At 39.3% G+C, this 17606-nt stretch overlaps 1 protein-coding gene across 6 annotated transcripts in view; it reads left to right on the top strand.

Annotated features, from left to right (window-relative positions):
- Window positions 1-17606, top strand: part of tbc1d5 (TBC1 domain family, member 5) — a 554754-nt gene that overhangs the window by 36164 nt on the left and 500984 nt on the right. For 3 of the 6 annotated variants that reach the window (XM_041183652.1, XM_041183653.1, XM_041183655.1), the window contains exon 2: window positions 8431-8523. The exons of 1 other annotated variant lie outside the window; for it this stretch is intronic. The gene's annotated coding sequence lies outside the window, so the exon portion shown is untranslated. Of the gene's footprint in view, window positions 1-7033; window positions 7094-8430; window positions 8524-17606 lie in introns of all 6 variants that reach the window. 2 more of the 6 variants (XM_041183650.1, XM_041183658.1) reach the window with 1 other exon arrangement.

Here is a 17606-nt window from a genome sequence, read left to right on the forward strand (position 1 = left end):
ATGTAACAGTAAGTACAAATGAATTAGATTTTGAAAGCTCTGTTATCATGTGTGCTGTTAAAGTTAGTAATCAGAACACTTACATTTTTTTACTGTAGGGAGATAGGAACACATACGTGTCAAGGAACCAATCGTAAAACAAGAAGATCCTTTAAAAAGATAGCAGTGTTGGCAGACAAGCAATTCCACATCGTTCCCCAGCCAATACTAACAAACTTATTCCTTGTTGCTCACCTCTCTTCTATAGGTCTTGAGTTTCTAACATGGTGGCAGCAGGTGTCTGTGAGTAAAACCCAAACATTTTAAATGGATTGCTGCTGAATTAGATTGAGAACAATCAACTAGAATTAATATCTGAGAGAGACAAATCTGAGTGAATTGCACAAAGATGAAATTGCCGCTGCGGCAGCAATGAACACACACTGCCAGCTCAGGATGAGTTGGGAGGCTGATAATGTTGTGGAGGCATTTGAGAAGTTTAAACAAAAATATAAATTGACATTCAGTAGTTTTCTAAAAGGCACTACTGAAGAGGAGAGGATCAACTACATCCATTTGTTGGTAGGAGAGAAAAGTTTAGATTTGTTTAATAGCTGGGAGATGAGTGAGGGCAAGAGGAACAATCCAGGCAATTTTTCAGAAATTCAGCACACATCTCCAGCCAAAGTCAAACCATCAAATCCACCAAAATGAATTTCAAAGCCTGAGGCAGGAATCAAGTCAACCTGTTGACAATTAATAAGATTGAGAATAAGCCAGCAAGAATGAAGAGAAATGGATGAAGGGCTGGTAGATCAGCTCATTTGGGGCTCTGCACACTCTGAAATAGAAAAATCCCTGGACAGAACAAATTCACAATATCGCAGGCTGGAGACACCAGAAGTAGACAGTTGAAGATACTGACTACCCAAAAGGCTAGCCTTCAGTTAAATCAGGGGAAAGGCAGGGGAAAGACAGCAGCGTTGATGCAGTGAAACAGCAACAAAAGAATGCACACCAGACAGAGAAAGATGTGTAAGAGCTGTGGATGATTTAACAGACAAAAGGCAATTTCTTGCATATGGATCAAACTGCAGATCTTGTGGAAAGCCCAATTATTGGGAAAAGATGTGCAGAACAAAGAAAAAGGATGATAAACGAGTTTCCAGAGGCGAATGTGAAGGAAAAGAAACCAAAACACCTATACCCTGGAAGATGACAATGAGTTTGAGGATACAATTGACATAGGAACCACACAATTGCATGAAATGTCTGAATGTGACAATTCCCAGAGAAAAGAAATTCACATTGCTATTCAGATCAGAAAGGTGGTGAGAAATAAGCTCAGAACCAAAAATCTGAAGCTGTGGCTTGATACTGGAGCACTGAGTGACATCATTCCATTTAGATGATCCCAGAAGATCTTTTCTGAAAATTTTAAAGAAAATGGGTACCCAAAAAAAGGTGCTCTGAAACCGAGCAATGCCATGCTGACGGCATATAGTGGAACTGAGATTCAACAGCTAGGAACAACCCAAATCCGAGGAGAGCACAAGCAAAAGAGGTGTTCTATGTCACAGAAACAGAGCCTGCAAAGGGTTAAGTCTGACAGGTTAAGTGAGTGGGAGAAAGTTCGGCAGATGAAGCATTATGTGGGAAAATATGAACTTGCCCACTTTGCTAGGATGAATAGAAAAGCAATATACTATTTAAATGGAGAAACATTGCTGTCAAATTGCAGAACTCGGTGGCATAGAGAGATCTGGGTGTCCTGGTATATGAATCGCAAAGGGTTAGTTTGCAGGTACAGCAAGTGATTATAAAGGCAAATGGAATGTTGTCAGTTATTGCAAGGGGAATGAAATATAGAACCATAGAAAAGCTACGGTACAGAAAGAGGCCATTCAGCCCATTGTGTTTGTGCTGTCTGAAGAAGAGAAGAAAAAAAGCCGCTTATTCTATTCCCACCTTCCAGCACCTGGTTTGTAGCCTTGCAGGTTACAGCACTTCAGGTGCAGATCCAGGTGCCTTTTAAGAGTCTTGGATTTCTGCCTCCACCACCAAACCAGGCAGCAAATTCCAGACACCCACAACTGTCTAGGTAAGAAGTTCTTCCTCCTGTCCCCACTAATCCTTCAACCAATCACCTTAAATCTGTCTCCCCTGCTAGTTGACCTCTCTGCTAGGGGGGGACAGGTATTTCCTATCTGTTCTATCTAGGCCCCTCATAATCTTGTGTATCTTAATTAAGTCACCCCTCAGCCGCCTCTATTGTAAGGAAAACAACCCCAACCTTTCTAATCTTTCCTCCTAGCTGCAATTTTCAAGCCCTGGCAATAAATTTCCTCTGTACTCTCTCCAGAACAATTATGTCCTTCCTGTTATGTGGTAACCAGAACTGTACACAAAATTCCAGCTGTGGCCTAATCAGTGTTTTACACAGTTCCATCATTACATCCCTGCTTTTGTATTCAATACCTTGTCCAATTAAGGAAAGCATTTCATATGCTTTCTTCACTGCCTTGTCCAACTGTCCTGTCACCTTCAGGGACCTGTGGACATGCACTCCCATTTCTCTCACTTCTTCTACCCCTCTAAATATCCTCCTGTTTATTGTGTATTCTTCAGTTTTGTTTGCCCTCCCTAAGTACTATAAAAGTAGGGAAGTTTTACTGCAGCTCTAAGGGCATTGTTGAGACCACATCTGGAGTACTGTGTACAGTTTTGGTTTCCTTACTTGAGAAAAAGATATAATTGCATTAGAAGCAGTTCACGGAAGGTTCACTCAAATCATTCTTAGGATGAGGGGCTTATCTTATGAAGAAAGGATGAACAGTTGCGCCAATACCCAATAGAGTTCAGAAGAATGAGAGGTGATTGTTTTGAAACATAAAAGATTCTGAGGGGATTTGATGGGGTGGCTACTGGGAAGACGTTTTCACTTTTGGGGGAGACCAGGACCAGGGGACACATTTTAAGAATAAGAGGTCCACCATTTAAAATGGAGATGAGAGTTTTTTTCTTTCAAAGGGCCATTAGTATATGGAATTCTGTTCCCCAGAAAGCAGTAGAGACTGGGTCATTGAATTTATTCAAGGTAGAGTTAGACAGACAAGAGAGTCGACGGTTATGGGGGACAGATGGCAAAGTGGAGTTGAGACCACAACCAGATCAGCTATCATATTGAATGGTGGAGGAGGCTTGAAGGGTTGAATGGTCTCCTGCTGCTAAGTCCTATGTTCCTACTCTGCTGGGGTTGTGTATTTGCAAAGAGCTGCAGCTGATCTTAGTAAACCATGAGATGAAGGAGACATCATCGAAGGTTGAAGGTGGTACACAGATTGAAAAGCACCCTTCAATCAGAAGCAAAAAAGTGTTTGCCAGAGTCAGAGAGCCTACTGGGACCACAAGACATAGCTCTTAGTAACACAAGTTAAGATGAAGAAAGATACTGTATGCCTATCTCTTACAATTGCGCTCACTCAGTCGCTATCCAAAATGAATTCAAAGATCGTGAAAGACACACTCTTCTCTCACAATGTGCATTTCTATAGAACACCAAATCTACAATGCGTATAAAATTAGTAGAACAACATGTCTGTAATGGCTACAGGAGCAGGTCAAAGGCTGGGTATGCTGTAGTGAGTGACTCACCTAATTCCACCATCTTCAAGACTCATGTCAGGAATATGATGGAATCCTCCCTACCTGTCTGGATGAGTGCGGCTACTCAAGAAAGTCAACACCACCTAGGGAGAGGAAGCTTGCTTGATTGGTACTCCTTCCAGCATCTAAAATGTCCACTTCCTCCACCACTGGCACAACATAATTCTGTGTGTACCATCTACGGGATGCATTGCAGAATCTCCCCAGGGTTTTTATTATCCAGAAGACGAGGGCAAGAGCTACATGGGAACATCACAACATGCAAGTTTGAACCCCACCCCCTGCCTACACACCTCCAAAAGACACATCATCTAGACTTGCAAATATATCACCATTCCTTCATTATCACTTGGTCAAAATCCTGGGCCTTCCTCTCTAACAGCTCTGTGGGTAAGCCACATGAACTTCAGCGGTTCAAGAAGGCAACTTGCACTACCTTCTCAAGGCCATTACGGATGGGCAATAAATGCTGGCTTTGCTAGTGATACCCACATACCATGAATGATTTGTTTTTAACTGTCTCTTTTTGACTCCATTTATAACTATAAATATTAGAAACTTCACCTGAACAAAGGTTTTGAATTGTTCCCCTAAATCTTTATCAAATAATCTGGGAAAAACAAGTGTAGAAACTGTGAGAAGCTTAAAAAAAATGCATCAATATAAATAACTGAATATTCCTGATGCACTTTGGCAAATTAGGTGCTTGGCACATTCTTACATTGCACAATCAAAATTCAGCTCATAGTATCACAACTCTGGACAAAATATCAAGTCCAAACCCAGGATTTTGTAAGCAAATGTGGCTTTCAAGTAATAACTTAAATGCAAGCATTCAGTGACCTAATTGACAATTCAGTGGATATATTCAATCATGTTGTGGTGAAAGTTTTTTTAAATTAAATATTTTTTTACTTATACCCTTATTTTGGACATTAGAAAGTTCAGCTACTGAGGGAAAGAGAGGAAAGTTTTTCAACAAGCATTTGTTCTGTTTTGTGGGAGAATGGTTATGCAGCACCACCTGATGGCCAGATTATGTAATATTATAAGTTTACATGGATGGTTTCCATTATAAAGATAGTCAAAAGAATTTATAATGAAAAAAATTGACAGAACACTAACAACGGGAAATAAGCTTTTGTAGATAGGACATGTGTGAAGACGCAAGATATAGTCAATAAATTTAAATTTTTATTCAAGTCTTAAATGATTATTTTTAATTGTTTTTCTTTGCACGGTTAGCACTGAATTCTTAAGGCTTGAAGAATTCAATTATATATAACAGAAATCAAAATGCCCCAGATTAGTTTAGAAATTCATTTTCTTCTTTAAAATATTATGGTGGGTAGATTTATGTAATAAACTAACCTTGTATTTGTAACTTTGTTTCAGTTTTGAAGTAACACTTTGGGGTTGTGTTTTTATGATTTTTAAATAACTTTTTCAGTCCTAAATTCTTAGATGCCCTTGATAGCATAAAGTGATTTGTAATATTGAAAAATATTTAACAAATGCCTTTCTTCTGTTGGAAAGGAGGCTACATGAGATGGGCCAGTTTCATTTTGCATTTATGATTTCTAGGTGTAATGATAGCATTTGAAAATATTGGTTAGACTCAGTTATTTTTGACCATTCACTTACATAACAATATGTGACTCATCTACATTGTGTACAAGTCTCATGCAATTGAGTACATGGAGTCTACCATTAAGAATCTACTCTAGGAACCTTCTATTGAAGGCATATTATCTTGGTGCCAAGTTAACCTCAAACCTTGTTTATCTCTTAACTTCCCCCCCCTCCCCCCATCAATCAAAAAAAGGATAGTTATTAGTTGCATCTGTATAAAAAAGTGTGGCTGTGTATATTATTATAGAAACACAAAAATTGTTCAATTTTGGGAATTACCACCTAAAGCAAATTTCAGCTTTTGTCTTTAATATATCAAATGAAACTATTTGATCCCATGTCCGCAAATTTGCTGCTCTTGTAGTTCCAAGATTAATTATACATATAGCAAGAAATGAGTGTCTTTTGAATTTGAGGCTCTAATTCATTGCCTATTGACTTCATCTCAAAAATAGAAATTACATTGTATTCTGTATGTTAGTCTGTATCAGAGTTTCAGAATGAAATCAATTTTGTTCCAGCTCAAACAATATATGGTAGTTAAATAAACTATTTAATGGGACTGTGAAAGTAAATCCAAACAAATAGTCTTAGATATACCAAGGCAGCAGGAAAAGTTTACAGGTTTTGGTGTTATGAAGGCCTAGCTTGGGTCTAATTGCCACAAAGTATTTCTTAGCGCATACAGTGATCAGCAACTGGAAGAGGTTGCTGGGACGGGTGGTTGGGACAGCTGTAAAGGAAGCAGGTTTGGTATTTTGGACAGTTTGATCAAGAAAGCACACAGGGCTTTTCTCAAACTTGATTTCTTCTGTGTGCCATAACACAGAAGAAAATGGACGATTGATGACCAGATTTCAGAGTTGACTAGTTGATAATCAATTGATTCCCCTACAATTTGGTGAGCAGTTTTGGTGTAAACCATATTGCTGACATTTGTTACAAATTGTATCAAAATACATTCTTACCTTTAAGATAACTTTATTAATTTTGTCTTTATAATACACGCTAAATTGCAACCTTTTTATGTTGGATAACCATTGACCCCTTTGAAGATTTCATTGTATAATAAGGGGCATGATAGTTTGGTTATGTTACTAGGATGGTAATCCAAAACCTGGACTGATAATCCAGTTGTGATGGACTGAGTTTTAAAGCTGAACCTTGGCTGAGCAGGATTCTTAAAATGACTCAACCTATGTCTATGTAACCCTAGAACAAAAGAAGCCACTTTGCAGTTTCGGAAAACTTGCACCTCGTCATCCCTCAGGAGCCACTAACAATCACCTGTTGACTGTACAGCTAAACCCTAAAGAGAGCTATACAAAGGCCATGTGCATTTGATAATCCAGCTAGCCCACAGAGACAGAGTGTCTGCTAAGATAAAGGCCCCTAAGATATTCCCTTCAACTCATGATGGCTGGGATGTTTAGCAGCCTTTGAAGCTCAGCCAAGTTCCAGATGGTAAATATACATCCTTGGTTGAAGACCTGGTAGCGAGGTGGGGGTCATGTGGCCTAGGTCTCTGGCTTGTTGAACAAGGTAATATAGCCTTGTTGAGCTGAATAGCCCAGTCTGCTCTTTAACATCTGACTAGCAGCCTCATGGACAAAGAGCTCTTCCCAGGTTGAACACCTGGCCCCATCTACGCTGCTTCGGTTGGAAGTTCTGTGCCATCGCCTACAAATCTGATTCACCTGACTCATCCTTGAAGTCAATTCCACTGGAAAAATTAATTATATACGTTGGTTTTCAGTTTGCCAACCTCTGTGAAGGAATACCTCATTGGACTTTGATTCTGGACTCTGAGACTCAGGTGAAACAATATTTTTTTTCTCTGCAGTCTTTGTACTGTAAAACCTTCTTTTCTCTATCCCTCTCTTTACTGTCTTGAATGTGGAAGTGACATTGCGAACCCTCGTTCCCACATTTTGAATAAACATTCGAATTTCAAATGCGAATAAACTAACCTTTTGAGTTCATTCTATCTTGAGTTTGCTGTGGGGTTATTAATAGAGATTTGGATCACACAAAAACTGGGGAGTTGGGGAAATATGCCACTGCTTATAAAGAGGGAAACAAATCAAAACACCTTTCTGTTTACGGACAGGTGGTAAGAGGAGAAATTAGTGCTGTTTAAGTTAACTCCCCATCTCTCCGTAACAGTGAATGTGAATTTGAACACCACCATAATTGTTTGAGAATTTGAATTCGATTTAAAACATCTGGAAGTAAAAAGCTGGTTGGCCCTTAATTGTCCTTTGAAGTGGCCGAGCAAAGCACTCAGTTGTATAAAGGTTGACCACCGCCTTCTCAGGGATGGACAATAAATACTGGCTGTGCTAGTGATGCCAACATGCTGAGGTTAAATTTTAAAAATCTAGACAGTGGCAATGTTACCTCCCTGGCAAATGGGATATGTAATTTCTGTATGTAGCCTCATGATTGATGTAAACCATTAATACATAAAATACATGAGGTATAAAGTGGAAGGATTATCTAAGAGATTGCAATAGAACTGAAGTAAAACTTAAGTTATATATTTACTGTTGTGTAAAAAGAAAACATTATCTTAAGTATTACAATAAATGTCATAAATTCATTTTATTAGTAAAATAGGTTCTCCCAAATCTTTGCTATGTTCTCTACTAGAATTGAAAAACCGATTTAATGCTTTAAGCATGTGCAATGATTAGAAAATTATGTTGTAGTGATATTATTTATTTAAAGCAGAGCTTTTTAGCTGATCAGGTTTTTCATATTTAATTTGATTTAGCAAGCCATAGAGACAAGGTAGTGCAATTTCCACTTAAAGTAGCATTGCTCTTTTACATAACTTGTGTGGTAAGTGAAATTTGAATAATTTGGTTGCCTTCCTCGGAAAACCTCTGGGGATTTTATGGACTTTTTGAACTTTATTGCCATTTTTTCATTTATAATGTGACAGACTTAATGAAGATTTTGCAAATACAGTTCATTTAATCTTTCAAACTATACAAAGGAAAGCTATGTTTTGAACATCATTATAGTATTAATAAAATGTGGAAAAGTTTTTAAAAGCCTTTGGGAGTTTGGTAAATTCTGTATTAATATGTGGAAATTTGTAAAATATTAGAGTCCCAAAAACCGACTTGAAAATATGTTTCATTGCAGAATCTGAAAATACAAATTCCAGAACAAATGAGGGAGAACAGAAAGAAAGGAATGTTTTTACAAAAAAATGAAGTTTCTATTAAAGTAAACAAAGTAGGTTGATGCCTCTTTTTTTAGTGCTCTCTCTTTAAATGTGTGTGCTTTAATAAACTGGCAGCACACTTCCTGATTCTGTTTACTATGGGTACTGCCTTTCTTTCTGGGCTTTGGTTCTTCAAAGTTACAGTTTTTTATATTAAGTTGAGTACTCACTAAAATTACTTGAAAACATTTGCTTAATACAATATTAACTTTCAGCTTCTATGTCCCTGCGTATTATTAGATTTTTATAGTAATGGTTTCTGAAAAATGCTATATATTGTCGTTGACTCCTTTTGTTAAAAGTCTTCATCATTCAACTGCATGCAATTCTTCAATCTTTGTGAAAGGCTAACTGAGTTGTATCAAAAATGTAATTACTTGTAACATATAGTAAATCACCATGTGAAAGAAGAATAAGATCTTCCTTGGTTCTGGCATTTTGGTTACAACCAGTTCAGGTGTTTGAATGGACAGTGCTTGTAGTTCTATTTCCATTTGATAGATACTTGCTTGGATTAAATAATGATGCAAAAAGCATTGGTACAGGAATCTAATTTAATATAATTATGTGTTTGACTCTACTGCTTCTTCACTAAACTGGCTTGCTGCCGTGCTACTACGGTGCAATCCTATTAATGCCACTTTCAATTTGCCAGTAAAAGTAGGGATAAGCAAGAAGTGATAAAATGGGATTTCAGTTCAACACGATACTCATCTTTTCTGCAGGTTTCAAAATGAACTATTGTGCAATAAAATATGTAAATTGTTTTTTTGTTAAAATTGGTTACGTGGCATGTGACAAACATGAAACAGTCCTGTCCATTTTTCATCTGGTAGCTACTCTTTGAAAACTGGTCAGAATCTGCAATATTTTAAAAAGCCACCTGCATTCTTAAATTATTCATAAGTTTTTTGTTAAGTCTCCTTGGTAACAAGCTTAAGAGGGGGCTAATACAGTTTCAGTTAGCAGATGCAAGTTTTGGGTGGTAATTAAGTCTGCTGTTCTGTAAATAGTTGTGGGCCACTCAACATGAGGTGTTTGACATGTTTGAAACTGGTTAAATTGGTGCATGCTAATGTTATGATGTGGTAATTCATGGATAAAAATGAACTGCAGCAAATTGATAATCTTCACTAGCTATTGTTCTTTTTGCTTTGCCATTTAGTGTTGCTAGTCAATTTGCAGCTAACGAAGCTTTGGTTGTCACTTGCCAGATGTATTTGTCGTACCTAGTTTCTTGAAAACCATCACTGCAACTGTAGAATGTATAGTTTTGTGTAGCTAAAATCAAAAATTTGATGTACAGGGTTATAATGATTGGCAAATAAGGTCATTTGTAGGCTGCGTCACAGGTACATTATTGAAATGTGTATGGGTTATTTTACTTGATGACTTAAAGAACTAATCATGATCTTTCTGCAAGATATTGGTTAAAACAGAGTTATCTGGATTCGTGTTTAGCATTTGTTTCTGCATGAGTCAGGTTGCATTTCGAGATAAGAAACTATTGATGATGTAATAGAGTATTTATATTTTTTTGAGGATTCAATGTTGTTTCCAATAAATGTAGACGTTATGATCTGGTGCTAGTTTGAATATTTGTCATTTGACAAAACTGACTGACTTTACTTTGAAAAATTCTGAAGTATCAGATCTTTGTATTGTGCCGGAAATGTGAATATATTATTTTTTAAATTTGTTCGTGGGATGTGGGAGCCACTGGCTAGGCCAGCATTTATTGCCCACCTTTAATTGCCCTTGAGAAGATGATGGCGAGTTGCCTTCTTGAGCCGCTGCAATCCATGTGCTGTAGGTACACCCACAGTGCTGTTAGGGAGTTCCAGGATTTTCACCCAGCATCAGTGAAGGAGCAGCGATATATTTCCAAGTCAGGATGGTGAGTGGTTTGGAGGGGAACTTCCAGATGGTGGTGTTCCCATGTGTCTGTTGCCCTTGTCCTTCTAGATGATAGTGTTTGTGGGTTGGAAGGTGCTGTTTAAGCAGGCTTGGTGAGTTTCTGCTGTGTGCTGTGCGTAGGTGGTGGAGGGAGTGCCATTTAATGTCAAGGGACGATGGTTAAATTCTTTCTTGTTGGAGATGATCTTTGCCTAGCAATTGTGTGGCACAAATGTTTCTTGCCACATGTCAGCCCAAACCTAATATTGCCCAGGTTTTGCTACATTTGGTCATGGACTGCTTCATTATCTGAGAAGTCGTGAATGTTGCTGAACGTTGTGCAGTCATCGGTGAACATCCCCACTTCTGGCCTTATGGTGGAAGGACGGTCATTGATGAAGCAGCTGAAGATGGTTGGCCCTAGGACACTACCCTGAAGAACTTATTGGGAAGTCATTTTTTAGTTAATTATGCAATTCCAGTTGAGACCTTTTCTTTGAGCTGGATTAAACAGAATGCAGAGTTGAAGACTCAATATAATTTAGTGCAATTGAGAGAAGCTGCTTGAAAGTCTGGAAAACAACTGCATGAGACTAGACAATGATGTTGGGCTACATAGTTAAGAATAAAAAGTGAGTTCTTTCAGCCTCTAACAGTACTAGTACTTTGAGTATGGATTGCAAAGGAGCTGCCGACTGGACTTGAGGAAAAATTGTCATTGAAAATGGCTTTCTGAAATTTGAAAAATGAATGTGTATTTACACTTATGAAGTGGTCCTGGCCTAAAGTGCATGTCACATGTATGATGCTGCAATTCTAGAGTGCAAAATTGCATAGGAATGTATGAAATTATTTTTGTATCAAAATATTGTGAAAGACCTCCCAACTCTTCTAAACAAGAAGAAAAAAATTAGTGGGGCTAGTTTCCTATTGGGAGTAATCTCGTAGGTATTTAATGATCTGTTATGTGCCAGGACACAATTTTCAGTTGCTTTGTGTCATGCTTAGTTCTATCCTAGCAAACATGCATGTTTTTCTTCCACTTATTGTAAATAGATCGGGGCTGTTTGATTAAAAATATTTTTGTTGTAGACATGGGAACTGAAGGCTCTTATACAATTGTGAAGATTGACACTGGTGACTTTGGTAATTGTAACAGATCTGTGAATCCATTAAGCTCCAGATGGAACTTTAATCAGGGTTCTGATTGAACCTGGTGTCCTTGTAAAGTCTCTCAGCATCTGCTAGAAAAAATATAAATGACATTATTCAAAATTTAAACAGAATGCAGCTATCCAAGGACCATAATTTTGTTTTTGTTTATTAAAAGTGTGCTGGTTATTATTCAGAAATTTCAGTATTAACAGCTCAAGAATAAAATTGCTTTGGTAATTTAAAAAGATCATTAAGACTACAGCGGTGCACAAAGCTTTTATTTAAAAAGTAAGGCAAAATTGAACCCAACTGCCTGACATCATCACTGTACTTAGAATCATAGAATCTTTATGGCACAGAAAGAGGCTACCTGGCCCAAGTACTTTGCCTCATTTATATCCAAAAATAATAGCTGCGTTCTCAAATTACTTATTTTTGAATCTATCCTTGACTCCTCTGTCCTTGCAAACTACTGCCCTGCCCCAACTCCAATACCCCTTTACTTCCCAAATCTGTGCCCGTCTTTCCCAGATTCCATGTCTGAATCTCCCCCGCCCACCAATCAGATTTCTGTTCCTATAACAATACTTATCAAAGCTGCAAATAACATTCTTTGTGACAATGACAAAGGTAAGCTATCACTCCTCGTTCTTCTGGACCTGTCTGCGACCTTTGACACAGTTGACCACACCATCCTTCTCCAATGCTGTCCTGGTTGGGATTACACTTACCTGGTTCCATTTTTATCTATCTACCTGTAGTCAGAGAATCGTCTGAAATAGCTTCTCTTCCAACTTCCACATAGTTACCATTGGAAATCTCTGAGAATCTGTTCTTGGCCCCCCTCCAACATGCTGTGCATGTCTCCTACATGCTGTACGTGCTCTCCTACATGCCCTACAATGTCTCCATCTACATGCTTGTCCTCAGAGACACTATCCGAAAACACAGATGCTAGACATGTGTGCTGCCAACAGCCAGCTCCACCACACCACAATACACATTCATTCAACTCCTTGCTAGACCATCCCATTTGCAACCTTGGCATTCTATTGACATTGAGTTGAGCTCAGAGCCCATATTTCCTCCTCCACCAAAACCACCTACTTCCACCTCCATTACATCATCCATCCTCACTCCTGCTTCAGCTCATCTGCTGAAATCCTCATCCATTCCTTTGTTACTTCTAGACTCAACTATTCCAAGCTTGCTTTCCCATGTTTTACCCTCCATGAACACTGAAGTTATTCAAAATTCTGCCCATATCCTAACTCTCACTAAGTTCCTTTCATCCACTATCCCTGTGCGCACTGACCTACATTGTCTCACGCTTCAGCAATGCCTCAGCTTTAAAATTTGCATTCTCGTTTTGAAATTCCTCTGTAGACTCACCCCATAATTTTTTCTGTAAGCTCCACATACCAACTTCCAGATCTCTCTGCTCCTCTGACACTGGCCTTTTACACATTCCCTCCCTTTGCCCAACCATTGACAATTCTGTGTTCAATTGCCTGGAGCCTGTGCTCTTGAATTCCCCACTCAAAACTCTGCAGGTCCATCTAGTCCTGCAAAACCCTTCTTAAAAACCAGCTGTTTGATCATGTTTTTGGTTTCTATTCTAATATTTCACTCTGGCTTGGTGTTCCTTTTTTGCTGGTGAATCTGTGAAGTGTCTTGGGACAACATTTTAAAGGTGCTATGTAAACACAAGGTACTGTTATGCAGTTTTCGCAAGTTTTAAATGCTTAGACGTATGTGGAACAGGAAAAATAAACATGTAATAGCAAAAGCAGCAACTTGCATTTATATAGTGTCTTTCATTTAGAAAAATATCCCTGTGCACTTCATCGAAGCAAAAATGGATGCAGAACCAAATAATATTAGGAGGGATGACCAAAAACTTCCTTAAAGAGAAGGGGGGAAAAGGGAGAGAGCGAGAGAGAGAGTGGAGACTTCAGGCCATAAAACAGCAGGAGAAGGTGGGAGGGAGACTTTGGCCCATAAAACAATGCACGAAGGTGGAGAGAGAGTGGAGACTTCGGCTCGTAAAACAGCACAAGAAGGTGATAAACTATAAAACAGCACGAGTAGTGGAGAGGGAGAAAAAGCGGAGACGTCAGCCCATAAAACAGTGTGAGAAGGGGAGATAGAGACCATAAAATAGTGTGAGGAGGAGAGAGTGAGACCACAAAACAGCTTGAAGGAGTGAGAGAGACCATAAAATAGTGTGAGGAGGAGAGAGACCATAAAATAGTGCGAGAAAGGGAGAGAGAGGGACCATAAAATAGCATGAGAGGGAGAGGCCATGAAATGGCACAAAAAGGGGAGAGAAGGAGAAAGGCCATAAAACAACACGAGAAGGGGGGGAAGAGAGGCCATAAAACAACACGAGAAGGTGGGGAAAAGAGGCCATAAAACAGCACGAGAAGGGGGGGGAAGAGAGGCCATAAAACAGCACGAGAAGTGGAGGAGAGAGACTGTAAAACAGCACAAGAAGTGGAGAGAGAGGAGAGACCATAAAACAGCGTGAGAAGGGGAGAGAGAGACCATGAAATAGTGAGAGAAGGGGAGAGAGACCATAAAACAGCATGAGGAGAGGGAGGCCAAAAACAGCACGAGAAATGGAGAAGGAGAGAGACTGTAAAACAGCGCAAGAAGGGGAGAGTCCATAAAATAGTGCAAGGGGAGAGAGATAGAGAGAGACCATAAACAGCGCAAGGGGAGAAAGAGACCATAAAACAGTGTGAGAAGGGGATGGCGAAAGAGAGGGAGAGTGGAGACTTTGACCCATAAAACAGCTGGATAAGGGGAGAGAGAGCAGAGACTTCCGCCCATGAAACAGTGCAAGAAGTGGAGGGGGAGAGAGAGAGGAGAGTTCAGCCCATAAAACAGTGGAGAAGTGGAGGGGGAGAGAGAGTCATGACTTTGGCCCATAAACAGCAGGAGAAGGGGAGAGAAGAGTGAGAGTGCGCAGGAACTTTGGCCCATAAACAGCTAGGGGGAGTGGGTGCTCATTCTGTGGACTGACTGACTTTGGAGAAAAATCATAATGTGGTGTCACAGGCAAATAGGTAAGTGATTGGTTGGTGAGTATTTTGCTTCTTTAATCTTGAAATAATTCACTAGTAATTGTAAGGTTTTATTGGTAGTAACGTTTACTAGCAGAAGTAAAACATTTTTGGAGTAGTAGGGTCATAAATTAAGAAGAGAGTAATAACTTAATTAACACAAAAATGGCACTGCAAGTGATGTGTTGTAACTGCAGAATTTGGGAGCTCCTGGACACTAGTGTGATCCGGGGTAAACACGTCTGCAGCATGTGCCTGCAGCTTGAGGAGCTTTGGCTCAGAGTCACTGTGCTGGAGGTTGAATTGTAGACACTGTTACGCATCAGAGAGGGGGAAGATTACCAGGACACTTTATTCCAGGAGGTGGTCACATTCCTTGGGTTAGGCAGAACCTGATTTGTTACCTGAGGCAAGTGCCAATTAGCATTGAGTCAAACAGATTAGAGAATTAAACGTGTGGCTCAAAAATGGTGTGGGAAGAAGAGTTTTCAATTCATGGGGAACTGGCATCAGTACTAAGGGAAGAGTGAGATATTCTGTTGGGATGGGCTCCACTTGAACCAGGTGGGACTAGCGTCTTGGTCAATTGTATAACTAGGGTTGTGGACAGGGCTTTAAACTAACAGGGTTTGGGTGAAGAGAGATTTAGAAATCCAAAGAGAAAGGTTAAAGCATCAGAACAGTACAGTAATGTGGGTAAAGACAAGCAGAGTGGGACAGGAAGGCACAGGGAGTTTATTGAAAATTGTACATCACTGAATAATTGCAGGGAATAGAAGTAAAAAAAAACAAAATTAAACATTATTTATCTGAATGTGTGAAGCATCTGCAATAAAATGAACTAGTGGCACAAATAGTGGCAATTAATTAGATCTAATCGCCATTACAGGGACAAGGTTACAAGGTACGCAATACTTTGGAAAGTCAGATGGAGTGGCAGAGGAGGGGTGGTAGCCCTTAATAGTAAAGGATTGTGAGTTTCATATTCTCAGCACTGAGTAAAGAAGTTTCTTCTGAATTCTTTATTGAATTTTTTGTTGACTGTCTTAAATTGATAAATAAGTGGAAACATTCTCTGTAACCACTGTATCAAAATCTTTCATAATTTTCAAGACCTCAATTAAGTCACCCCTCAGCCTTCTCTTTTTTCCAAGAGGAAAGAGATCCAGCCTATCGATCCTTTCCTAATATGTATACCCACATATTTCAAGCATCATCTTTGTATGTATTCTCTACTGTCTCTACTGTCTCCAGTGCCTCTATATCCTTTGTATAAAATGGTGAACAGAATTACTTAAGGGACTAAAACCTGACAAATTCCCAGGACTTGATGCCTACACCTAGGTGTAGATAGCTATGAGATGTTGTGCGAGCAATGATTTTCCAAAATTCCTTAAATTTGGGAACGATTCCATTAGATTGAAAGTTGTCAAATTTTACAGTCCTTTTGGGAGAGAAAAAGCAGTGAACTACAGGCCAGTTAGCCTAACATCAGTTGTTGGGAAAATGCTGGAATCAATTATCAAGGAAGTTTTAACAAAACATTTAGAAAAGCATAGCATGATTAGAACAAGTCAACCTGGTTTTATTGAAAGGAAACCTTGACTGACAAATTTATTAGAAAAAGTCCTTTGGTAGTACAGAACTTAAACATTACTGCAAAAATAGACATGTTAATGCTTTTCGCCTTGCGCTCGTCACGATATCACAAGAATACCAACACAAGCGGAAAACAACAATTTTATACTGTATATGAAGAGAGTGCTGATTGATTGGAAAACGAACTCTGGTAGAAGAGGTGTTGCCATGGAGAATGCACCAATGATGGTGACTGACAGTTAACTGCCAAGCACTGTTTGAAATTTAAACCAGGCAGCTTGACCCTGATTGGTCAAGGCATTGTCCTGAGGAATGAGTTAGCAAATGGCTGTCACTTATTTTGTTCAGCTGAAACAGGCACAATGTGTGTACATCTTCTTTCTCCCTGAAAAGAACAGGGCCTTGTGTATTAGTATATGTAGCTTCCAGTGCATGCAAATGTGCTACACTTCGAGCCTGGCTGACAATCTTAAATTGTTTGTCAGTGTAATTTTTAGCACACTGAGGATTATTTAGCAAATGTTGCTCAATCACGGAATCACATCTAATGTTGGACACTTTTGAATTTTGCAAGCATGGGCTGGTTAGGTATGGTCTGTACCTTGCCCATTGTGAACAGTGGCTGGGACGTGCTGGATACAGTCTGCCAGTCTTTGTGACGTATGGCCTACATAGCTCATACCTGGAACTTCTGGGGCAGAGACTGGGCATCAGAGGGCTGGTTTCAAGTTGGCAGGCAGTAAATGGTGGAGTGCCACAAGGATCAGTGCTGGGGCCTCAGCTATTTACAATCAATATTAACGACTTAGATGAAGAGACAGAAAGTAATGTATTTTATGTTTTTTGATGATACCAAGCTAGCCGGAAAGGTAAGCTGCAGGACGGACACAGGCTGCAAAGAGATAGAGACAGGGTAAATGACGTGGCAACAATGTAGCAGATGGAGTATAATGTCGTGAAGTGTGAAGTTATTCACTTTGGTCATAAGACTCGGAACAGAATTTTAAAAAAAACTTGTAAGTGTTGATGTCCAAAGAGACTCTGGTGTGTTCATACAAGGAAAGCAGAAAGTTAGCATGCAGGTACAGCAAGCAATTAGGAAGGCAAATGGTATGTTGGCCTTTATTGCAAGGGGATTGGAGTACAAAAATAAGGAAGCCTTGCTACAATTGTATAGAGCTTTGGTGAGACTACATCTGGAATGCTGTGTGCAGTTTTGGTCTCCACATTTAAGTGCAGCTCCAACAACACTTAAGAAGCTCGATACCATTTAGGACAAAGCAACCCACTTGATTGGCATCCTATCCACCGCCTTCAACATTCACTCCTTCCACTACCAATGCACAGTTGTCAGCATTGTGTACCATCTTCAAGTT

This window comes from Carcharodon carcharias, chromosome 3 (assembly GCF_017639515.1).
Source record: "Carcharodon carcharias isolate sCarCar2 chromosome 3, sCarCar2.pri, whole genome shotgun sequence".
Lineage (NCBI taxonomy): Eukaryota > Metazoa > Chordata > Chondrichthyes > Lamniformes > Lamnidae > Carcharodon > Carcharodon carcharias.